Here is a 20,713-nt window from a genome sequence, read left to right on the forward strand (position 1 = left end):
GTATTGCAGAGCTATGGGAAAGTGCAGTTTGGGGTGAGACAGTGCACATTCTACCACTTTTGCCTTTGTGACCTCTGGTCTCTGCTGGGCAGTTTCTTCATCTGTAAAGTGGGCCTTACAGCTCCCTGGCGACAGGACTGCGCTGAGGATGGAGTGCGGCAGTGAGAGCTGCTAGGACTTGTTGAGGAAGGACTCTGGCAGGCAGGAGACTCTGCCATGGGTGTGGCAGGCTGAGTCTCTCACTCTGCGGGCACAAGGGGCTTGTGTGTGTGTGTCTGATTATAGCAGGTGTGAGGAGCTGAGGCCTGGTGACGGGGAGCCCTGTCCCACAGGCTCGGAGGGCAGCATGGGTGTAGCCCTGCTCCACCACAGCACCCAGTGGCCTGAGGGTGAGTCTGGGCCCTGGCTGGCATCCTGCTCTGTAAGATGAGCCTGGAGCCTCCCCTAGTGGATGGGCAGCTAGAGGGACAATCGAAGCTGCCCTTTTTCCTTCTGGCCAGTGGGCCTTGGCTTCCACCTTGGCCCAGGACCCTTGGTCTGGCTCTTCCCGTGTCTGGATTCCTCCCTCCAGCCCCCCAGCTGGGTGAGGTCAGGGAACATGTATTTCAGGAATGTGGGAGGTGGGGCAGCCAGCCCTATATGGATAAGCATCGGGGTAAATATTTGCCTTGCTCCAGTTCGGTCACCAGAGGAGGACGAGGAGCCTGTTCCCAGAGTCGTGTAAGGGAAGGCTTCCCTGGGTAGATGTCTGAGGTGGAGGAACCTGTGTCACCCCAGACAGCCTGAGAGCTGGGTCTGAGGCCGCCCTCCCTGTTCAGGGCCAGAGCCGGGGCCCCCGGCCCCTGACCCACAGGCCCAGCAGCTGTCTGGCCTATGTGTAAAATGGGGGTGGGAACAGCTGCTGGCTCAGTTCACTTTAGCCAGTGGCAGTTTAGCCCTGGTTTGGGTGGACGCCCACATGGCCATGGTTCTGGCCCCACTTGGCACTTGTGACCTTGAGCAATTACCCCCTTCCTCAAACTTTAGCAATCACCTTTCGCTGACCTCTTCCTGCCTCCGGGGCCCCTGTATCTACACATCCCATGTCTCGTTAAGCCCCCACAGCCACTAGGGCACAAGGGGCACGTGTGTGTGATTAGCAGTAGGTGACAGGAGCCCTAAACTTCGGCTCAGGGATGCCATCTCTCTAGCCCGCTACTATACAGACCACACTAGGGCTCCTTCCTCCAGCAGCCAATGGGTAGGTCAATGCTCTGGCCAACATCAGGGTCTACAGGGTCAGCCTGGAGCCTCCCCTGGTGGGTGAGTAGCTGGAGGAGCAATTAGTCCCTGATTAGAGAGGAGATAGGGGCTCAGAGATGCTGAGTGACTTGCTCAAGGTCAACCAGCGTTAAAGGGCAAAGCAGGGATTCAAACCTAGCTCCACCCACCTTTGCCTTTGACCTCACCACTGAGGACAGGCCCAGGGCTTCAGCCCTGTGGCTTTGGAATGTGGGCTCCCAACCCTTGGTCAATGTAGAGAAGCACCAGTCACTTAGCCACAGACCTAGAGCCACAGGCATAGAGCCTTCATGGTACCCCACAGCCTGGATGCTCTCTGGCATGGGCATCTCTGTCCTCCAGGAATCCTGGATCAGCCCTGCATCTCTCCAGGCCAGACGCAGCCTCCATCAGCCTGACCAGGTCCCTCCACCCAAGCCCATACCCAGGGCCTCCCAGGAAACCCTGGAGGAGGTGAGGCTGGGAAGGTGGGTGTGGTTAGGAGAACACTCTGGGTCCTGGGACACTCCCCACCCCTGAGTGACCTCTGCCGTGTCCCAACCCAGCCTTGCCACTCTCTAGCTGCTACACTCTAGCAACCCCATCCTCCCTTGGAGCTCAGTGTCCTGCTTTGCAAAATGGGCACCTGTCATTGCCCTGCCTTTGGGAGCTCCAGATACACAGTGATAATAAAAACACAGTTCCGCCTGGAGTCTGCACCCCTTCCTGCCTTCGCACTCGGAAGCTGCCCTGCCGTCAAGCCCTCACCCCTCCCACCCCATCCCCAGAGTGAGAGTCCTGAGCTGAGGACACCCACGAGAGCCCTCTGGGCAGTGGGATACCATCCCATGGGGACGCTTGGCTGGCCCCACCACCCCCACTCGGCCCTGAGTCTCAGGCTGCTCCCCATTCCGTGGTGCTGAGTCCTTTTTAAGCAGAGAACAGTTCCCTGCAGTGGATCTGTGTTGGTTATGGTTGTGGTCTGGTCAGACTGGGCACAGCCACTGTGACACGTCGTCCATCTGCTGCCTTCTCCTTTGCCTGGTCTCACAGGTGGCTGTGAGCCTCGCCTAAGCACACCCAGCATGATATCGCTTCCATGTCCACAGCACTGCCCAGGTTTCCTGCTTCCTGAGCCCCGCAGCCTTCCTGGGTGCCCAGTGCGTCTGGCTCTGAACAGGCTGCTGAGCAGCTCCATAGCTGGGCTCCCTGGCTGGCTGCCTGGTAGTAGACAGAGTATGAGTGGGGGCAGACTCTCTGCCTACGTCTCAGCTGTGTTCTTATTACTTATTAGCTCCTTATTACCTGTGTGACCTTAGGAAGTTATAGAACCTCTCTGGACCTCGTGTATAAATTGGGGGTGCTCGTTTAGCTTCTACCTCACAGCATTGCACTGAGAGTTAAAGGAAATGTCCCGGGCATAACCCACTAGAGGACTCCCTAAAGGCCAGCCTCCTACTTTCCCAGGTGGGAGCCGATGCAGTCTGGTAGGGAAGGGGGTAAGTCCCTGACCAGGGCTTGAGTTCATATCCTGGTGTCCCTACTTATTGCTGTGTGACCTTGGACAGGTCTCCTCCTCTCTCTGGTCTGTTTTCCCCTTTGCACAAGCCCAACACGAAGGAACTGCGGTGGCTGGGGGCAGAGAGGCATACATGTGCATGGCGAGCCGGAGCATCCCTGAGAGGCAGGATGGGCGGACATCGTTCCTTGGGGCCTGGACAATGCTCACTGTGTGAGCAAGAACTTTCCAGCTCTGGCTTGTGTCTCAGCTGCCAAAATAATTATTTTCTCTTGGTCAGTGGGTCTGCGGGCCAGCTTGCCTCTGTGAAAAGCCTGAGCTCTGGGCAGTGGGGAAGCAGGAGGCCAATTCCAGTTCTGCCCCAGCCACTGACTTGCTGTGTAACCCTGGGGTAGGGGCAGTCGATGACCCTCTCCAGCCCTCAGTTTCCACCTCTGTAAAAAGGGAGAGTCAGAGTCAGTGAGCCCAAGGGCTGTGTGTGTTCTCATGGCCAGCAGAGTCTGGGGCTGCCAGAACCAAAGGGTCAGGACACAGGGACATTCTCTTTCCCTGTGCTGGAGTGGGGATGTGGGGCTGGCTTTGGGGGCTTGGAGCTCAGGGGCCCGGCGCTCCACAGGGCCCAGCATAAGCCCCTGCAAGGCAATTTATGCCTCAGCTGACCTGCGCAGAAAGCTCCCTGCTTGTCCAGCACTCCTGCATTACCTTATCTGGTCTGTACAACTCTGAGGGAGGTCCCCTCCTTATCCCTATCTCTCCTCTCACAGATGAGGAAACTGAGGCACAGAGAGGTTTAAGAAACTTGACCAAAGCCACACACTTGGTAAGATGATGAAACCAGGACTTGAACCAGATCATTTTTATTACTGAGCCCACATCTCAAATGCCAAGCCTTGCTTCCTCTTAGAGTAGGCACCCACTTCTCTCCCTGGGAGCTCCTGCCTGCTGCATAGTGGGGTGGGGGCAGGTCTAAGGCCTCCACCAGTTGCCTGGAATGTGCTGGAGCCCACATTTAACGTGGCACGTGCACGCCCTCTCCCACTGTTAGCCACAGGCCTCGTTCCGCAGGGAGCATGGTGATTGCCCAGAGCCAGCCAGCAGGGCAGCATCACAGCCAAGACACAAACTCAGGCCTCAGTGGCTCCCAGCCTGCAGCCAGGACTCCAGAGAAGCCCATCTGCAGGCCCTCTGGGTCTGGTCCTTCTGGATTTCCAGAGAGCCCTGTGGGCAGTGGCGGGGCAGGGGGAGCGCTGGTGGCCCATTGAGGAGATAGGCCAGCTGGACCCCACCCAACAAGGATAATCATGCCCCCACTGCCCCACCACTTCCTGGAAGCCCATACTGTGCAGGCGAGGGGCCATCCATGCCTCCTCCCTCCCTTTCTCATCCCCACGTACCCAGTATACCAACAGGTCCTGGCACGCCTGCCTTCTGCTCCTTCTGCTCTCAGCATGACTGTCTCTGGCCTGGACCCTTGGACCAGCTTCCCCACTGGTCTCCTATCCTTCCGAGCCCTCTCCCCCAGCAGTGACAGAGATCGTCTCAAACTACAACTAGGGTCATGACCCTCGGCTGCTCACACCCTCCTGTGGCTCCCGTCCACTCTCTCGATGACTGGCCCTGGCCCCCACTCACCCCACTACCTTCCTCTCTCACTGCACCCTCCACACCAGCCACTCTCAAGCCCTCCGCTGGGCCAGGCTTTTATCCCTGTCTTGGAGTCTTCACATATACTGTTCCCTCTGCCTGGTATACTGTTCCATGCATCTTGGCCTCCCTCTCTCTGGCTCACCCTTCAGTATCACTTTGGCAAAGAGGCCTCCCTGAACCTTGGGTCTGTGCTCTATGCTGCATAGCTAGCCCCTATACTTGTTCTTTCTGGCAGACACACCACTTTTAATGATCATTGTTTGATTCTTTGCTCATTATCTGAGTCCCCATGAAGGCAGGACCACTTTCCTGTTCCCGGCTTGGGGTGTCCATTAAATGTTTCTTGAAGGAATGAATGAATGAATACCAAGTGCCTCTGTCACCATATGTCCTTAGATTCTCCCAGAAACCCTGAGAAGGGCATTGTGATCCCATTTGACAGATGAGGAAACTGAAACCCAGAGAAGCCAGGAGCATATCCACAATCGCGTGGGGCCTGTTTGCTCAGGGCACCTCGTCATTACACCACTTTTCCTCTCAGTGCTTCAGACCCCATCTGTCAAACAGGGCTGATTTGGTTTTGCTGGCTGTGAAAGTCCCAGCAGGTGGTCAGTTCCGGGCCACTGCTGCAAGTGGACCCGCTGACCAGGCCTTCTCGTTGCAGCAGGATGCAGCTGGTGTGAGGCAGAGGGACCGTGAGCTGCTGACCGGCACGGGGGACGCTGGCGATTCGTGGGTCACTGAGGTAGGTGTGTAGCTGGGCTGGTGGAGGGCGGCTTGGCCCTGATGCTTGGGAAGAGGCAGCTGTGCCCTGAGTGGGGGACAGGGGGCCGGCCCCAGCACACCGAGCCTTTGACTGGGGCCTCAGCCCTCCTGGGTGGGATCGGGTGCAGCCACCTCTACTGAGACTTCGTTGGCCCCCAAATGGGCCCTCCCTGTACCCTGCCCCCAGGGGCCTCTTAGGCATGGCCTTTTTCTAGAATGGCTTCCAGGGCAGGGGGTAGGGGGATGTGCCCACGGGGAAGGGCAGGTTTGGGGTCCCCAGCCTTGGTACAGCAGCCTTGTCTGTAGGGTACAGGCCTCATGAGCTGAGCAACATGGTACCATGCAGGAAGAGGCCTGGGTGAGCAGAGAGGGCTGCTGGCTGTAATGGGTGCTGTGGCTGCCCCACCCTCTCCTCTCCCACAAGCACGCTGAGGGGCACACATGAGCACTCACATGTCTCTGGGCTCTGTGGTCAGAGTACCTATGGTCAAATCCTGGCTCCGCCAGTTGTCCACCATGACATCGTGCAGTTTCTCTGTACCTCGGTTTACCTGTCTGTAAGAGAGGGATTAGAATCGTAGTACCTGCCCCCACAGGTTCACTGAGTATACCTGGCATATAGTAAGCATGCAGGACATGTCAGTGTTTTCCTCAAGTATGCTGGGACCCTTCTTTTTTCCCACATACCTCCATTCCCACCATCACCTCCTCCCTGAGGACCCACCAATGCCAGGGTGGACATGAACTGGTTTTCCACACTGATGAGGGGACTTGGGCCCCTCAGGGAGCTCCTGAGAGCAGCTGGAACCAGAAGGTCCTGAGGCCAAGCCTCTCAGGCCTGCCCCTGACCTAGATGGCTTCACGTCTCATCATGGAGTGGTGTTTCAGGGTTGGTCACACTTGGCCCTGTGCCAGAGGGTGACCTGTGTGATCCTCCTCTGTGGCTCCCAACCCAGAGATGAGAGGCCTTCACAAAATTGCTGACTTAGGCCAGGGCCCATTGTCCCAAGGCTCTGGGGCCCAGCCGGGGGAGCCAGAGGCCTCACCTCGTGGCCTCCCTGCTGCTCTCGGCTTCTCTCCTCAGGCCCCAGTGCTTCCACGTGCCCAGACACAGGGCCTGGTGAGCCCTGGGGATTCTCCAAGCTTCAGTCAGGCTCTTGAGCCAGGGAGCAGGGCTGGCTTGATCTTCCTTCCTGCGGCAGGACATTCTGGCTCCTTGCTGTCAGCTGCTGACCTTGGGCTAGTCCTCTTGCTTCTGTGAGAGCCAGTGTTCTCATCTGAAAATGGGGGTAACTATACCCACATTGCTGAGAGGGCTGTTGTGAGGATGCTCGGAAGCCTGCACTGTCTTAAATGTCACAGCTTGCTGAGAGTGTACCATGTACCGGGCACCGTGCTCCTTAAACACATGTTTCTCCCCACAGTAATCCCATGAGCAGGTGTGTTTGATGCCCCATTCTCGAGAGGCCCAGTGTGAGTGAGAAACCCACAGAGCTATAGGAGGTGGAGTGGGGATCTGAACCGAGGCCACTGGGAATTAAGCAGCATGTGATGCCTTGGAGACAGGGTGGAGCCCCAGGGCAGGTGCACAGTAGGTGGTCAGGAAGGGCCTTCCATTCCTGCCTTGCAGCCTTGCCCAGCCCTCCAAGCCCAGCTGCCCTCAGGAGCCCGAGGGCGGCCCTCCAAAGCCAGTGGCCTGCCCCCTGCACAGGGCCTTCCGGCACCTCGATAAGTCTTGGGGACCCACTGCTAATTGTGAGGTAACCTTTGAAAGTCCCCTTCACGGTGGGTTCTCTTTTCGGATGTTTTTCAAGGTAATTCATTCCCTTTCCAGAAATTGCCAGTGGCGGAGCATTAGGCAGCTGATAATTAATCTTAGGAGCGGCTTGGAATTTATTCTTTTAAAAGAAAAAAAATAAGGAACAGAAAGCCTTGGTGGAAAAAGAAAACCACTCCAAAGTGAGTGTGGTGATCAATACCTCAGTGTCCTAGAAATGGCTGGGGGGCTGGCTGGCGTGGCCTGCGCCCTGCACCTTGTCTTCCCGTGGCTGGCAGATGGCCAGCGCCTGCAGCAGCACGCATGTGGCTCTGCCTCTCACCGTCAGCTCCCTCTGTGACTTTGAGCACGTCAGTGCCTCTCCCCAGACTAGCTTTGCCACCTGTGAAGTGAGTAACGGGCAGGTGTCAGACTAGGAAAGAATATTCAGTGATTATCCGTACTCCCTACCACAGCTGAGTGCCTGGCACGTGGTAGTTGGCCAGTTGGTATTTTATTAATTGAGTGAGTGAGTGAGTGGATGAATGAATGTATGAATGAATGATCATCTTGGGTCCTAGTTAGCTATCCTCAGTCAAGGATGTGGTTGGTACTGGCTACAGGACATTGTATCTCTAGGTCTGTTATAATTTGGAGTGACAGCCAGGATGGTGGTCCTGACCTGCCACTTTCCAAACTAATGATGAAAGGACAGTCTTGTCTGGTGGACTCTAGCTAACAGAGCTTGGGCCCCTCAGTGGCAACCACCCTGTCTCCCTGGCATCCTCAAGTTCAACTTTCCAAGAGACTGAGCTGTCTGGAGATTTTTGTTTTTTAAAGGTGCCTTCTGATGAGGTAGTGAGTTCCTCCTCAGTAAAAAGTATGCAAGCTGGGGTTGGGGCTGCACAGGACACTCAGGCAGCAGATGGAGGTAGGGTAGGGCTCAGAGTATTCCTGAGTTTGAGAGAGAGCATGAGGCTCTCCAGCACAGATGCTGGGGAGTCTGGACTGGCAAAGAGGGCAGCCTGTCCCCTCTGGAGCCCATTCCCAGGGGAGGACTAGAGGGGGCTGCTGAGGAGGGAGGGTGTTCATGCAGGACACCGATGCTTTGGTGCCTGTTCCCCCTGCAGGGAAGGAGGGTGTGCAGGCGTCTGTGTATGTGTGTGTGTGTATTGGTGCGCACTGGTGAACAGGTGTGAGGATGTGTATGATTGTCTAGGCCGCTGTATGAGGCTGTGAGGTGTGTGAATATGTGTGATCGTGTGAGGGAAAGAGAGTCCCCACCCATGTGAGTGCCCGCATGTGCGGCTTCTGTCGAGACCCTGCCACCACAGGCCGTCTCCACACACAAGGCTTGGCTCCAGCCTCATGTTCAGACTGGCCAGATGGGCCCTGCCGCACCATGGACCGTGGCGGAGCTGCCTCCAGGGCAGTGTAGGGGGGCAGGGTGGGCTCCTGAGGGGCCCTGGAGGGGAAGCATGCCCAGGCGGAGAGCACTGCCACCTCCCGTCCTGGCAGCTGCCCACGGTTGTGGAAGGAGATGGCTCTTGGAGGCCCGTGCCTCCTGCTCCAGACTCACAACCCCCGAGAGTCTGGGTGGGTCCAGTCAGTCTCCCCAGCAGGGGGGCCAAGTCTGCTCGGGGTGGGGGGTATCCTCTGAGTAGCCTGGCCCACGTGGCCTTGGTTGTTTCTTTACTTTTTTTCTTCTTGGCCTCTAAACCCCAGCTCAGGGGTTAGTGTGTGAGTATGTGTGTGTCTGGGCTCCCTCTTGGCGGGAGCAGGGAGATGGTTCTGTTTGTGTGTATGTGTGCGCACGTGTGTCTCTCTTTGCCCCTCCATGTGACTGTCTTTGTCTCTTTCTATCTGGTTCTCTCCGTGCGTGCCTCTCTCCTGCCCAGCTCCCCTCTGTTCTCACACCAGCCAGCCTGTTCTGGCATCTTCTCAGCTTCCACTCTCTCTGCCGTGTCGTGTCCGTGGCTCCCCTTCAAGCCCCGCTATGGAGTTTCTCACTGAGCCTGGGGCCTTCTAACCTCTGCTCTCTTTTCCCTTGGAGGCACTTCTAGCCAGGCCACATCTGCTCTGTGTCCTCGCCTCCGTCCTTGCCAGGACTGAGCAGAACTGAGCCTCTCAGCCTCCAGCCGGCCGCCCTTCGCCTTGTGTATCCAGTTCTAGCCAAAACACAGCTCCCTCCCGCCCTGCTCTTTGGAGGGCTCCAAGGCAGCGCCCCACATGCCCAGCTGCTTGGATACTGAACTGTGTGTGCCAAGTGCTGGGGTGGGCACCAGCGCATTCTCATGGACCCGCCATGCTGACCGCTCAGGATGGAGCCTGGTCACCTGGCTCAGAGAGATCCGCCCTCTGGCTGCCCTGTGCTGTCCTGGGCATGTGGGCCACTAACAGGATTGGTTGGAAACCTGGCGTTTCCCCCCAGCACTAATGAAATTCCTGCTATAATTAGAAGTGAGGTGTCTAGGACCTGGCTGCCTGGTGGGAGCCGGAATATGCTCATGAATAAATAAATTGTCCTCTCTCAAGGGGAGAGGCGCAGAGGGTGGGCTCCGGGAGAACCACAGGCCTGAAAGCCTCAGTGGTCTGTGAAGTGGGCTGGTGGGCCCTGGTGGCCAGACGCTCCTCCGCTCACCTGGATACCCTTGGGGGAGCTCTCTGGGTGCCCATCCTGGGCCAGCCAGTCTTCCTGGAAGTACCTGCTGTGTGCCCAGCCGACTTAGCCTGGCATTCGAAGCTGCCACCATCTGGTCCGAGCCTCCTTTCATGGCCACAGCACACACTAGCCTTCTGCCAGGGCCCTGGGTGGCGGCTCCCCTGCTCCCTCCCTCCCATCTTTATCACACCTCCCCCGCCTCTCCTTTGCTCCTGCACTTCCTCCTGCCTTGAAGGCTCTCCACCCTGTTGCCATGTGGCGGAACCTGTGGAACCTTCCTGGAGCTATGCCTCCTCCACAAGGTTGGGCACGGCCTTCGTCCCCCTGGACCCCTCTGATGTTTCCGCCCTGAGCTCTCCTCAACTCGAACCCCTCCCCTTTGTGCTCTTATGCCCTTCAAAATGCTCATCAGACTGCTCACCACATCACCCTTTATTTTGTATTGATTACATATTGAAATGACAGTATTTGGGGTATTTACGTTCTTTTTTCCTACTAAGTCTTTGAAAGCTGGTGTGTTTAACGTGTTCCCCATGCTGTGGACTCCAGCGTTCGGTGGCAGCATGTGACTCCTGGCTGTCATATTGGACAGTGAGGCCTTGGCAGGCCCAGTCTCCTCATTTGCATGTGGGGAAACTGAGGCTGGAGAAGGAAATCTTACAGATGAGAGTTTGCAGAGCAAGTGCACTCTCTGTAGGCAAGGCTGCCGCCGTCCTGCAGTTCAGAATAAGGAACTGGGGCCTATGGCACCGTCATAAAGGTCAGTTGAGGCAAGCAGGACTGTAGCTGGTACCACGTGACTGCACCTCAAGAGGAATAGAGGGAAAACAATGTGAAAGGTTACATTCCCCCACATGGGTCCTAGGGCTCCGGGGCCTCCTCAGCTAGTCCCAACAGCCCCACCCAGGGCAGCTGTCACAGGCTGTGCCACATGGGGGTCAGCCCTTCCCCTTGTCACTCCCAGCTTCCCAACAGTGAGCACACAGCCTGGAACATAGGATTCAGGAGGTTAGAACGCCACCCCCTCCCTGGAAGGGGGCACCCCTGTCCTCTACCCCCTCCTGCATCATCAAGGACGCACTCTGAAGTGCAGAGGTGCCTGAAGGTGTGTCCTTGTGAACCCAGAGGTTTTCCATGGTGTGGGGGATGCCTGGGGCAGGGACAGCTCCAGGAGCAGAAGGGGGAAAGGGACTTGCCTCCCTGGAATTGCCCTGTCCCTGCCAGCCTGGAGGGGTCTCCAAAGACCAGGGTTTCTCAGGAGCCAGGCTGGCAGCAGAGCAGCCCCTCCAGAGCCCTCCGCCCTCTGAGCCGATCTTCCCCTTGTTACCCGCAGCCCCTCTGGCGGCACCGTGCTGCCTACTCTGTTGACAGGCAGACTCCTCTTTGCCTCTGCTGGGCCGTGCGGCAGGAAGGTGCAGTTGCTGGGCTCATCCTCCCTCCATGGGTCCATGCCACAGGCAGGGCTGGGGCCACAGCCCAAGGGGGAGCCCCCTCCAAGGGGCTGCCTCCTCCTGTCATCTGGGGGCTGCGAAGCTTGTGTGCACTGAGATAGCGCAGTGAGACACACCATCCCCTCCTTCTTTCTGCCCTGCTGGACCGTAAGCCCCTTGAAGGCTCTGGGTAGGCTCAGCACCATGTTCCCGGCACAGTTCCTAGCACTCCAGTGCTGAATGGCAGCAGGAACCCAGCCTGTGTGCCCTCAGCTTCCTCCAGGGATGGCAAGGAGCTTTCTCCAGAATGCCAGTTTTTAATGTGCTAGGCAGGCTGTATTAAGAAGGATTCTGAGGCTGTGTACTTGCTCTGTGAGAGAGAGTGCCGTAGCTGCATGACGCACATTTGCCCTCTCAGCCCCAGCTCCCGGCATCCAGTTCACTTGCCAGGTAGCTCTGTTCTGGGCTGTGGCCAGTGCAGGCGTAGGGAGGAGGCAGTGATCTCAGTGTGGTCCCACAGAGGTCAGTCCACCATGGCTGCTGGGCGAACTGTGCCTCAGAGAACCTTCCAGGGCCCCTGGGTTATGGGGACTATGTATGCTCCCTCTCAGAGCTAACTGGAGAGCACCAGCCCCACGCCCCCCATCCCCCACCCCATGGTTGATGGGAATCTGTGGAGCTCTCCCTCACCTCTGTTTTTCCTGGTAAATGCTTCACGCCCTCCTTCAGTTCTGGTTCAGGAGGCGGCACATCTTGCCTCTCAGCTGTTTGGGACCCTCCACTGCCTCCCTGAGGCATCTTTGAGGGCCTCTTTATAAGCCTGTGGGAGCATCTCTGCTTCATAACCTCCATGGAGTGCTCTTGTCTGGCCTACACTCTGGTGGGACAGTCTAGCGTGTGGCAGTTGTCATTGCGTGGTCGCTGGTGGGCTCTCTCAGCCCCGCCCCCACCAGACTCCCCACCACAGCCACCCCCCCAGCCCTGTCACCGCCTGGGGAACCAGCCCCCTCTACGCCTGCAACGAATGCCCTCTCTGCCAAGGCTCCCAGCATCCTCTGCCCTGCAACTCCAGGGTAGCCAAGGATTGAGCCAAGAAGACTGATTGACTAGAACTATAAATAATCTTCAACACTTTTCTCTGTGTGTGGAAGAAACACAATGAACACTCTTGTGTCCTTTAGCCAGCTCAGGCTGTCCCTGGTCACAGCTCCAGGAGGGCTGATCAACGTCACCTTGTGCCTGCCAGGCTCCTCTAGCTTCTGCTTACATACCTCCACTGCTGGAGAGCTCACCACCCATGGGTCCACTCATGTAAATTTCAGTGTGGTAAAGGATGCAGTGTGGTTAAAGCATGGGTTTCAGGGACAGACAGTTCTGGGTTCAAATCCCTGCTTCACCACCTATCAACTGGATAAGTTGGTAAGTCTGGACAAGTTACTTCATCTCATACCCTCCATTTCCTCATCTGTAAAGTGAGGAGAAGTCCGCACGCCTGCAACGGGTACTGTGGACGTGGAACACAGCAATAGCTGCAGGGTGCCCGTCTTCTCTCTCACAGTTGACCCTTGCACTCAGGAAGCCGCTGCCCACCCCTCAGCACTGGAGCATCTGCTTGAGGGTGGCACCAGTTATCTCTGGTACCCAGACACTCCCTTCCCCAGGGATTCTGGCTTCCCAGGTCTTCTCTGGAGCTCTTGAGTGGGAACCTTCAGTATGACACTTCAAGATGGAGACACAGCACTTCCCCAAAGTGCCCCCACACACAGGCCATTGGACACTTATTTAAAGGCAGATTCTCAGGCCTCTCTCCTCGAATCTGATGCTATGGGCCTGGAGCTAGGCCTGGGGCTCTGAATTTTTAACCAATGACCCATATAATACCTGTGACCCAGGCTGGTCTGGGGCACACAATGCCTGCAGCAGGGCACAGGCCTAGAGATAGAGCCTGGATGGTGTCACAGCCTCGCTGGGTGAACTGGGGCAAACCCTGTCCCTGGCTGTGGCTCAGTTTTCTCATGAATAAACCAGAAGTTTAGATGATCTGTAAGGGCTCTTCCTGCTGGTAAAACCCCATGATAATCAGAAGGAAATTCCCTGGTGTCCCCTCTGCCAGGCTCCCTGAGGCTGATCTGTGGGTTTCAGTCCCATCCCCTCTGGCCACAGAGTGTTCAGGTCAGCAGCTGCCTGCCAGCCCCAGAGCCCCAGGGACAGAAAAGCTGTTCCTTGGGCATGTCGTGCCATTTAGCCGTGGTTCCCCTGGGCCTTCCAGGCGGCCTTAGATCAGCACGCATCTGCCGAGTCCACTTAGAACTGAGATCTCCTTTGCAAGCTGAGCTGGACCACTAACCTTGAGCCGGCCAAGGGACGCAGGGTGGACTGGTGTCCTCTGGCTCCTCTGAGGGCCTTGGAGCCTTATTTGTTAACACACTTGGAAGCCTGGAGTGTCCTGACTGGAGGATGGCCCTGTAGAGCCCCTTCTTTTTCTAAGATGGGGAAACTGAGGCCCGGGGTGGAACATGCCTTGCCAGCTCACCCAAGGAGACAGTGGGAAGCAGGCCTGGAACCCTGGCCTCCTGGCTTACAGTTTGTTCTCTGGGCTGTGCTGTCTGCCACATCTCTTCTTGGGCGGTCCATCTGGGACAGGCAGCCCTGCCAGGCCTGAGCCCTAAGCCAGCCTCTGTAGCCCCTGGGAAGAGACAGGGCCGTCTCAGGACAGAAACCGAGGGGCCACCTGTTCCTGAACACTAGGCCCTTCTTTGACCTGCATGTCAGCCTAAGTCAACAGCCTCGCCCGGCTCTCAGGGCCTCCTGCCCCAGCCAGAGCAGCCCCCATGCAAGGGTTGCAGGACTATCCTTGCAGAGAGCAGTGTGCTCCATAAATGACAAGGTCCTCACTCCCTGGCTCCCTCCCATTTTCCACTCACTAACACTCAGGGGAGTTAATCAGCAGGGGTGAAAAAGCCAGCCCTGTCCTAATGAGACCTCCTTTGAGGCGGCTGGGCCCTGGCAGGTGACAGAGGAGGAATTATTCACTGCTGGGGCCTTCGCCCCCCACCTGGAATGATGTCAGGGCCTAGGGCTCAGAGTCGGGGCTGCGCTGTCACTCAGACAAAGGACCAGAGCTCCTCTGACCACTGGCATCCTGCTTGCACAGCCAGCCTTGGGTGGAGCCAGGCTGGGCCGTTCGTCTCCTTCCTGGGCTGGGAGCCCAGCCAGCTCCTCAGTGCACTCCGAGTACCTGGTACAGGACCCACCTCCAGGCCTTTGCACAAGCCAGTCCCTCCTCTCCACATTCTCCATCTGCAGTCAGTAAGACAGTGGTATTTAGCAAGCACCTACTGTTTTCATGGATCTTGGAGAGACAAGGAAGCAGAAGACCCTATGGCAGCCCTCAGGTAGTGCACAGTCTAGGGCAAGGCTCGCGTGCAGGAAACAGAATTAGTGATACTCAGTGCCCCTGGGGTCAGGGAGGGGTTGAGATCAAGGAGGAGTCGTCCTCGGGGAGAAGGGGTTCTGGAAGGCTTCCTAGAGGAGGTTGATTGGAGCAGATTGACGACTCAAAGGATTTCAAGGATTTTGGGTCAGGCAAGGGGTAAGACAGGAAAAGTCACAGCCTTACAGCAGGATGTGGTCCAAACCAGGACCCTGGATTGATGCCTGTGCGTGTATCTCTTATGCATGTGTGAGAGGGGAGTGGGACTGGGGTGGTGGCGTTTGTACCAGAGCATCAGCAGGCACACACTTGGGCCTCTCCTGTGGCAGGGAGCAGCAAAGAGGCCCAATGGACAGAGTGAGGCTGGGGCTATCCCTTGTGGCAGCCACTGGCTCAGGCCTGGCGTGTTGTAGGCCATATGCCTATTAGGTGGGTGAACAGCAGAGTAGCTGTTCTTTAAGTGTTGTGGGAATGAACAACACATAATGGGTGCTCAATAAATGCTGATTGAATGAAGGGTACATGGCATACACTCGTGTATCTGCTGAGCGACTGAGAGCCCAGGTCAGGAAGCAGCAGGGACAAGGAGATGGGGCAAGGCCTGGGGACGGGGAACAGAGCCAAGAGCAGCCCAGCACAATTTCTCAGAACCCAGGGTAGCGGGTGTCCACCAGAGCTCGGTGTGGCACCTGACTGAGCAGGGACACGGTGGGTGCAGGTGCTCGGAGCCCAGCTGCAGAGTAGTGGGAGCCTCCCTGGGGCACATTTCTTCACACAATTCAGTTCATACTCCAGACAGACCCACCCACCCTAGATCCTCTGGGACAGGAGGAAAAAGAGTGCCCACCGCGGCTCTGTCACTGAAGGGCAGAGGACAGGCAAACCACAGGGCCCTTACATGGTCACAATAATGAGAACAATAATAATAATAATAATATCTACTGGCAGTGCATCATCTCCCTTGATCCTGACAACACCCCGTGAGGTGAGGGCCAGTATCATCTCTGTGTTATGGAGAAGGAAACTGAGCTTAGGAAAACAGCGGAGTCTCCAAGGGGTAGAGCCGGGATAGGAACTCACGTCATCTGACCCTGAACTCCAGGCTGTCCTGCCCCCCCCCCCCCCCCCCGAGTGCTGAAGCCCCCTGCAGCGTCTTTTTTACACGAAGAGGGAGGGAGACACAACCTCTCTGAAAAATCATTTGAAGTCTTTCATTATCGATCTTTACATAGGTCTTTCCCGTACCGTCCCAGCTCTGTGAGAAGATGAACACCCAGCGGTTAGAGAATGGGCCCATCCCCTGAATAGGTCTTTTATAACACAAGTAACTTATCTGCCAGCCTTTGGTGTCGGGCAGTTTGATAATTCAGGTGTTTAAATGGTAATGACTGTGGGGCCAGCCCGAGAGGAGGCAGTGAGTCAGATGGGAGATTCAACAGGAATTAAAGACATTTAATCTCAGAGCAATATAATTTTTTCTAAATCTGCTGCCTCTGCACCAAGACCGAGCTACCAGAGACACCAGGCCCGTCTTCCAGGGCTGCGCTGGGCCTGCCTGGTCCACCAAAGAGCTCGGGCTGCGGAGCTTCTGGAAGGTACAGAGGTTAGTGGCTGTGAGTGCAGAAGAGGATGCAGAGGGTCAGCGGGCAGCCTGCAGGTCCCAATTGCCAGCAAATCCCTCAGGCCCCAAGGACAACCTGCTACTTTTTTAGGGTTTGAGGAGGGGTCTCCTGAAGAGTAATAAGGAATAATTATAAGAATATACCTCGATCAGCAGAGAGAACAAGTGACTTGCCCAGGGTCACCCAGCCAGGATTTAAGACCCAGTCCTTGCTGCTAATCACAATGGTATGCTGCCGTGTGTGTGCGTATGTATGTGTGTGTTGGGGGAGTCTTAATGTTAGTTGTGTTAATTAGCAGTTGCCACATGTACTTTATATGCATTATCTAATTTAATCTTCATAGAGCCAATTTTGCAAATGAGCAAGCAGTAGAACAGAGAAGTTAAGTAGCATGCCCATGATCACAAAGCTGCTGAGAGGTGAGTTCAGAATTTGAACCCGGCTGCGTCTGACCTTCAAGCCTGAGCCCTCTGCCCGATCCCAGGCACAGGGACCCGCTGTGGGCATTGCCGAGGGAGAGCCCCTGCCAGCGAAGTCAGAGGAGGCTTCCGGGAGGTATCAGTGTTGTCTCTGACAGCCTGGGACTCTTTAATCTTCAGGCCTATGTAAGGCCAGGTCACCTGACCTCCCAGAGGCTCTTCCTCCCGTCATAAAATGAGGAGCACAGGGCCTCTTCCCCGGGGCCCTGGAGGATTAGGCCTGGAGTGGGTGCCTCCCCAGATTCAGCTGGGATTGCTGAAGCGGCCAGCACAGCCACGGCTCAGGCCTTCCCAGATCAGGGCCCAGAGCCCTTTCCAGCATCAACTCGGGTGGTTCTTGTGACCAAGGTAGTCTCAGCTGCAGGACTACCGGAGACAGGCAGCTCCCCCTGGGAAGGGCAGGGAAAAGTGGAGACAAAGTGGATGGAACAGTCTGAGCAAAGACAAGGGGCACAGCCAGTCCCAGGCCACCCAGGTATTGGCTCCAGAGACACAAGTAGGAGGAGTAGCCTGTGATGAGGCCCGATGGTGGCTCAGCCTCTGTTTGGTGGGCAGGCAAGGAGCCAGTGAAGGGATGCCCTATAGAAGGGCACTGCTACGTCATTTCTCACTGAGCTTCCACTGAAATCCAGCATGTGGGAGCAGAGACCGAATGTGGTCAGGTGGCAGCTGTGCTCCCCTGGGTGCTAGCAGGGAAGGGATGCTTGTCTGGGGTAGCCCCTTTGTAGCTGAGATGTTCTTCTGTACCTCTGGGCTTTAAAATGCAAGCCCAGCGGGCAAGGGGGTCTCAAGAGTTCAAAGTTCATTCAGAAATGGGAGCTGAGTGGGGGGTAGTACACAGAAAACGTGGAGCACCCCAAGATGTGGCTGAATGTGAAATTCTGAGACATAGGACCTTAGGGGCTGGGGGAACTGAGGAGCCGACAACCCCCCCTCCTTGGGATGGGGGAAACTGAGGCCCAGAGACCAGAAGGGGCCTGTCCAAAGGGGCCCGGGTCAGCACAGAGGTGGATACAGCAGCTCTGCATGTGCCTGCCCTCTCTGGGGCTTTCCCACGTCCCGCTCTGCCTGCCTTTCCTCCCCTGCCTCTCCCTGAGCCTGAGCTGGAGGCCAGTGAAGGAGCAAGACAGGAGGGAGAATGGTCAGTGTGCTTTGCGTGGGGTCTCACTAGGCCTTGGAGGGAGCAGAGTAAGAGGGTCCTCACATGACACGGTGGGGCCTCTTGGGGTTCAGCAGCCCGTCCTTCTCAGTTCCTAGATGCCGACCTCGCAGCACAAAGCAGGGAAGGAGGCTGCCGCTGGCTTCAAGTCTTCCCAGAAAAGTCTGCCAGGGCTTGGAGCTGCCCATCTGTGTGCTCGCACTGTCTGCCTGCCTGCCCCGCTGCCGCCTTCATCCATCTTGGTTGCTCCATCTCCCTGTCCAAGTGGCCCTCCCTCTCATGCTCGTCCTTTGTCTCCCTGTGTCTCTTTCACACATCATGTTTTGTATTCTCCTCCCATGGCTTGTGTTTGTCCTGCCCAGTGCAGCTACACTGCACAACTCCAAGGGGCGCCCTTTTCACAGATGCTTTCTGTCTCTGGGCCATTTCCTGACTCCATCTTGGTGCTGCTTTGTCTCTTAGTCCTCCCTCACTTATGCCCTCTTTCTTACTGGGTCTCTTGCTGATTTTTTCCCTCAACCTCTCATTTTCCCTCTCTGGGTATGCACAAGCATGTGTGCATGCCTGTCTTTGTATGTCCCTCCCCCTTCCTGCACACACACACACACACACACACAGAGTCTCTGCCCCTCTGGGCTGGGCACAGGTCCCTCCCCACTCCTGAGGGCACAGCTTGGCTCCCCATGGGCCAGCAGGAGGGCAGCCTGGAGCTGAGCCCCGAGCGCCCGCCTCCTTGGCAGCCCTGGTGTTCCCTGTGCCTGGAAGGCTCTGTGTCCGTGTCTACGGTGGGCCTCCCTGGCCCAGCTTATAGGACTCCTGGAAGCTAGTGCACATCACCCACCTGGAAAGTGGCTCCCATTTGGGAACAGGAATGCACTGGATGGGAAGAAGCTGGGAGGGGACAGTTCGTGAAAAACACAAACAAGCAAAGGATTATGATCCCTGAAAATGTGTCCTATGTCTACTGCTGGAGCTCAGTGAGTCCCAGAAAGTGAGAGCCGGGGCATGGGGTTGGCGCTGTGCTGATGGGGCCAGGGCTGGTAGCTGCCATGGAGCAATGGGATGGGGCGCTACACTGGCACTGGGGGCCCTTGGGGCAGGGATGTATCTCCTCTTCCCCTAGAAACATTGTAGGTACATGGCTAATAGGAAGAGATTCCAGGCCTCTACAAAGCCACCATGGGAGCAGAGCCTGCCTCAGTCAGTCACCCACCAGATGTTTACTTAGCTCCTACTCGGTACCAGCACTCTCCTGAGTGTTGGGAAACCTCAGTGAGCAGGAGCCCAGGTCCATGCCCTCAGAGCTGACGTTCTAGCAGGGGAAAGAAGCGCAGGCTGTTAGAGGTCCGAGGCCTTCCCGACATCCCCTCCCCACTGTGCAGTAGGCGGGTGGGCCTCAGCCACGAGGGCCCCCTGAATGCCAGGACACAGCCTTCTGTCCACCAGTGCAGCCCGAGACACTCATGCACACTGTCTGAACAAACCCCTGCTGCAGGCATTGCTCAGTTTACCCGGAATTTCCAGAAGCACCTGGAGATGTGTGGGGTTGGCAGGACCTGCATGGTAGTGAGGCTCTCGGCCAGCCTGGGCAAGGGCGGTTCCAAGCACCTAGGAACAGAGCTGGAGCAGCATTGGGAATGGGTGAGAAGGGGGCTTTGTTGTCCACAACTCCCAGCTCCGTGATCACCACCCCCATGACCCTAGAGAGGTTGCTAAACCCTCTAGGCCTCAGTTTCCTCATCCGTAAGATATGAAGATCAGACAGTTCATGGGCTTGTTCTGTGGCTTAAATGTGATCACAGTGCCTGGCTCTTAGGTATGCAGTGGAGGTCAGCTGTCATTGCCATCATGGCAGGGACATGGGGGATGCAGGACAGTCCCACCTTGCCAGAGGACTCAGTTGGGAATCTGCCAAACTGAGCTGAGGCCATACTTTCTTCACTAATCTGGTGGCATTGGGAAGCCTGTTTTCTCTGTGGGCCTCAGTTTCCCCATTTGTCCAGCAAAGGAGTAGGACTCGCTAATGTGGGAACCAGGAGGCCAGGGATTGGAACTGGTGGAGTGGAGTCACTGGGCACATCAGCTATTAACAAAACCATATAAACTGCCAGGCAACCAGGGCAGGAGGTGTCCCAGAGCAAAGCCCATCGGGGATCCCATGGGGTCCCTCCGGGGTCCTGGAGCTCTGCCAAGCCTGCCTAGGTGGGGCCTGGAATTGCTCTCCCTGCACAGCCGGGCTGCTGGAGTGTCGCCTGGCAGGGACTTGTTAATTGAAAACATGATGTTTCCTGTTGGAGGCCAGTGCAGGGCTGGACTCGGTGTGGCCTTGGAAAGCTGGCCTTGCTCTCAGGAAGCCCTGTTCTCCACAGCACTGCCACAAAAACAGTGGAAAAGTGAAACCTTTTCAAGTCTGTGTTTCCACTGTAAACAGGGGATGAAAGCTGGCCCCTTGCCTCCTGGCGCTTCTCAACCTGGCTCCTCCGCCCTATGCCTGCCTGCTCAGTCTTTGGAGGCACCTCAGCTGCCCCCTCTGCCCCAGGCAGTGCCCCTCGATCGGAGAAGCCCTCTGCCCCAATTCGTGAAGCCTTCCCAAGTTTAGTTCAAGAATTCTCAGGTTCATTAGTCCTCAGCACTCATCCTGTGAGGTGAGAAGGGCAAGTGGAGAGCACCAGTGCACAGAGATGTACAGGGCTCACCCAAAGCCACACAGCAAAGTGAGGGCAGCCCTGGTCCCCTTCTTCCTGCCTGGAGTGACTTCACAAGGGCCTGCAGGCCATGGAGGCGGGCTCTCATGAGTGGGCATGTGTACCTAAACAAAGCTGCTGCCTAACCCACAAGAGCACCTTTGACTTGGTCCTGTAAATGGAGAATCTAGCACAAGTAGCATTTAGTGGAAGTGACTTACTTATTTTAAACGCTAATAATCTCCTTTTTTCCTTATTGTAAAAATAATGCACGCTTGTTGTAGAAAGTCTGGAAGT

General features: G+C 56.6%; 1 protein-coding gene across 30 annotated transcripts in view; it reads left to right on the forward strand.

Annotated features, from left to right (window-relative positions):
• Positions 1-20,713, forward strand: part of ZMIZ1 (zinc finger MIZ-type containing 1) — a 238,602-nt gene that overhangs the window by 84,733 nt on the left and 133,156 nt on the right. For 17 of the 30 annotated variants that reach the window (XR_011538339.1, XR_011538344.1, XM_070613311.1 and 14 more), the window contains exon 3: positions 5,091-5,171. The exons of 6 other annotated variants lie outside the window; for them this stretch is intronic. The gene's annotated coding sequence lies outside the window, so the exon portion shown is untranslated. The remainder of the gene's footprint in view (positions 1-5,090; positions 5,172-20,713) is intronic. 7 more of the 30 variants (XM_070613207.1, XM_070613302.1, XM_070613263.1 and 4 more) reach the window with 1 other exon arrangement.

Source organism: Equus przewalskii, chromosome 1 (genome assembly GCF_037783145.1).
Source record: "Equus przewalskii isolate Varuska chromosome 1, EquPr2, whole genome shotgun sequence".
NCBI classification, from domain to species: domain Eukaryota; kingdom Metazoa; phylum Chordata; class Mammalia; order Perissodactyla; family Equidae; genus Equus; species Equus przewalskii.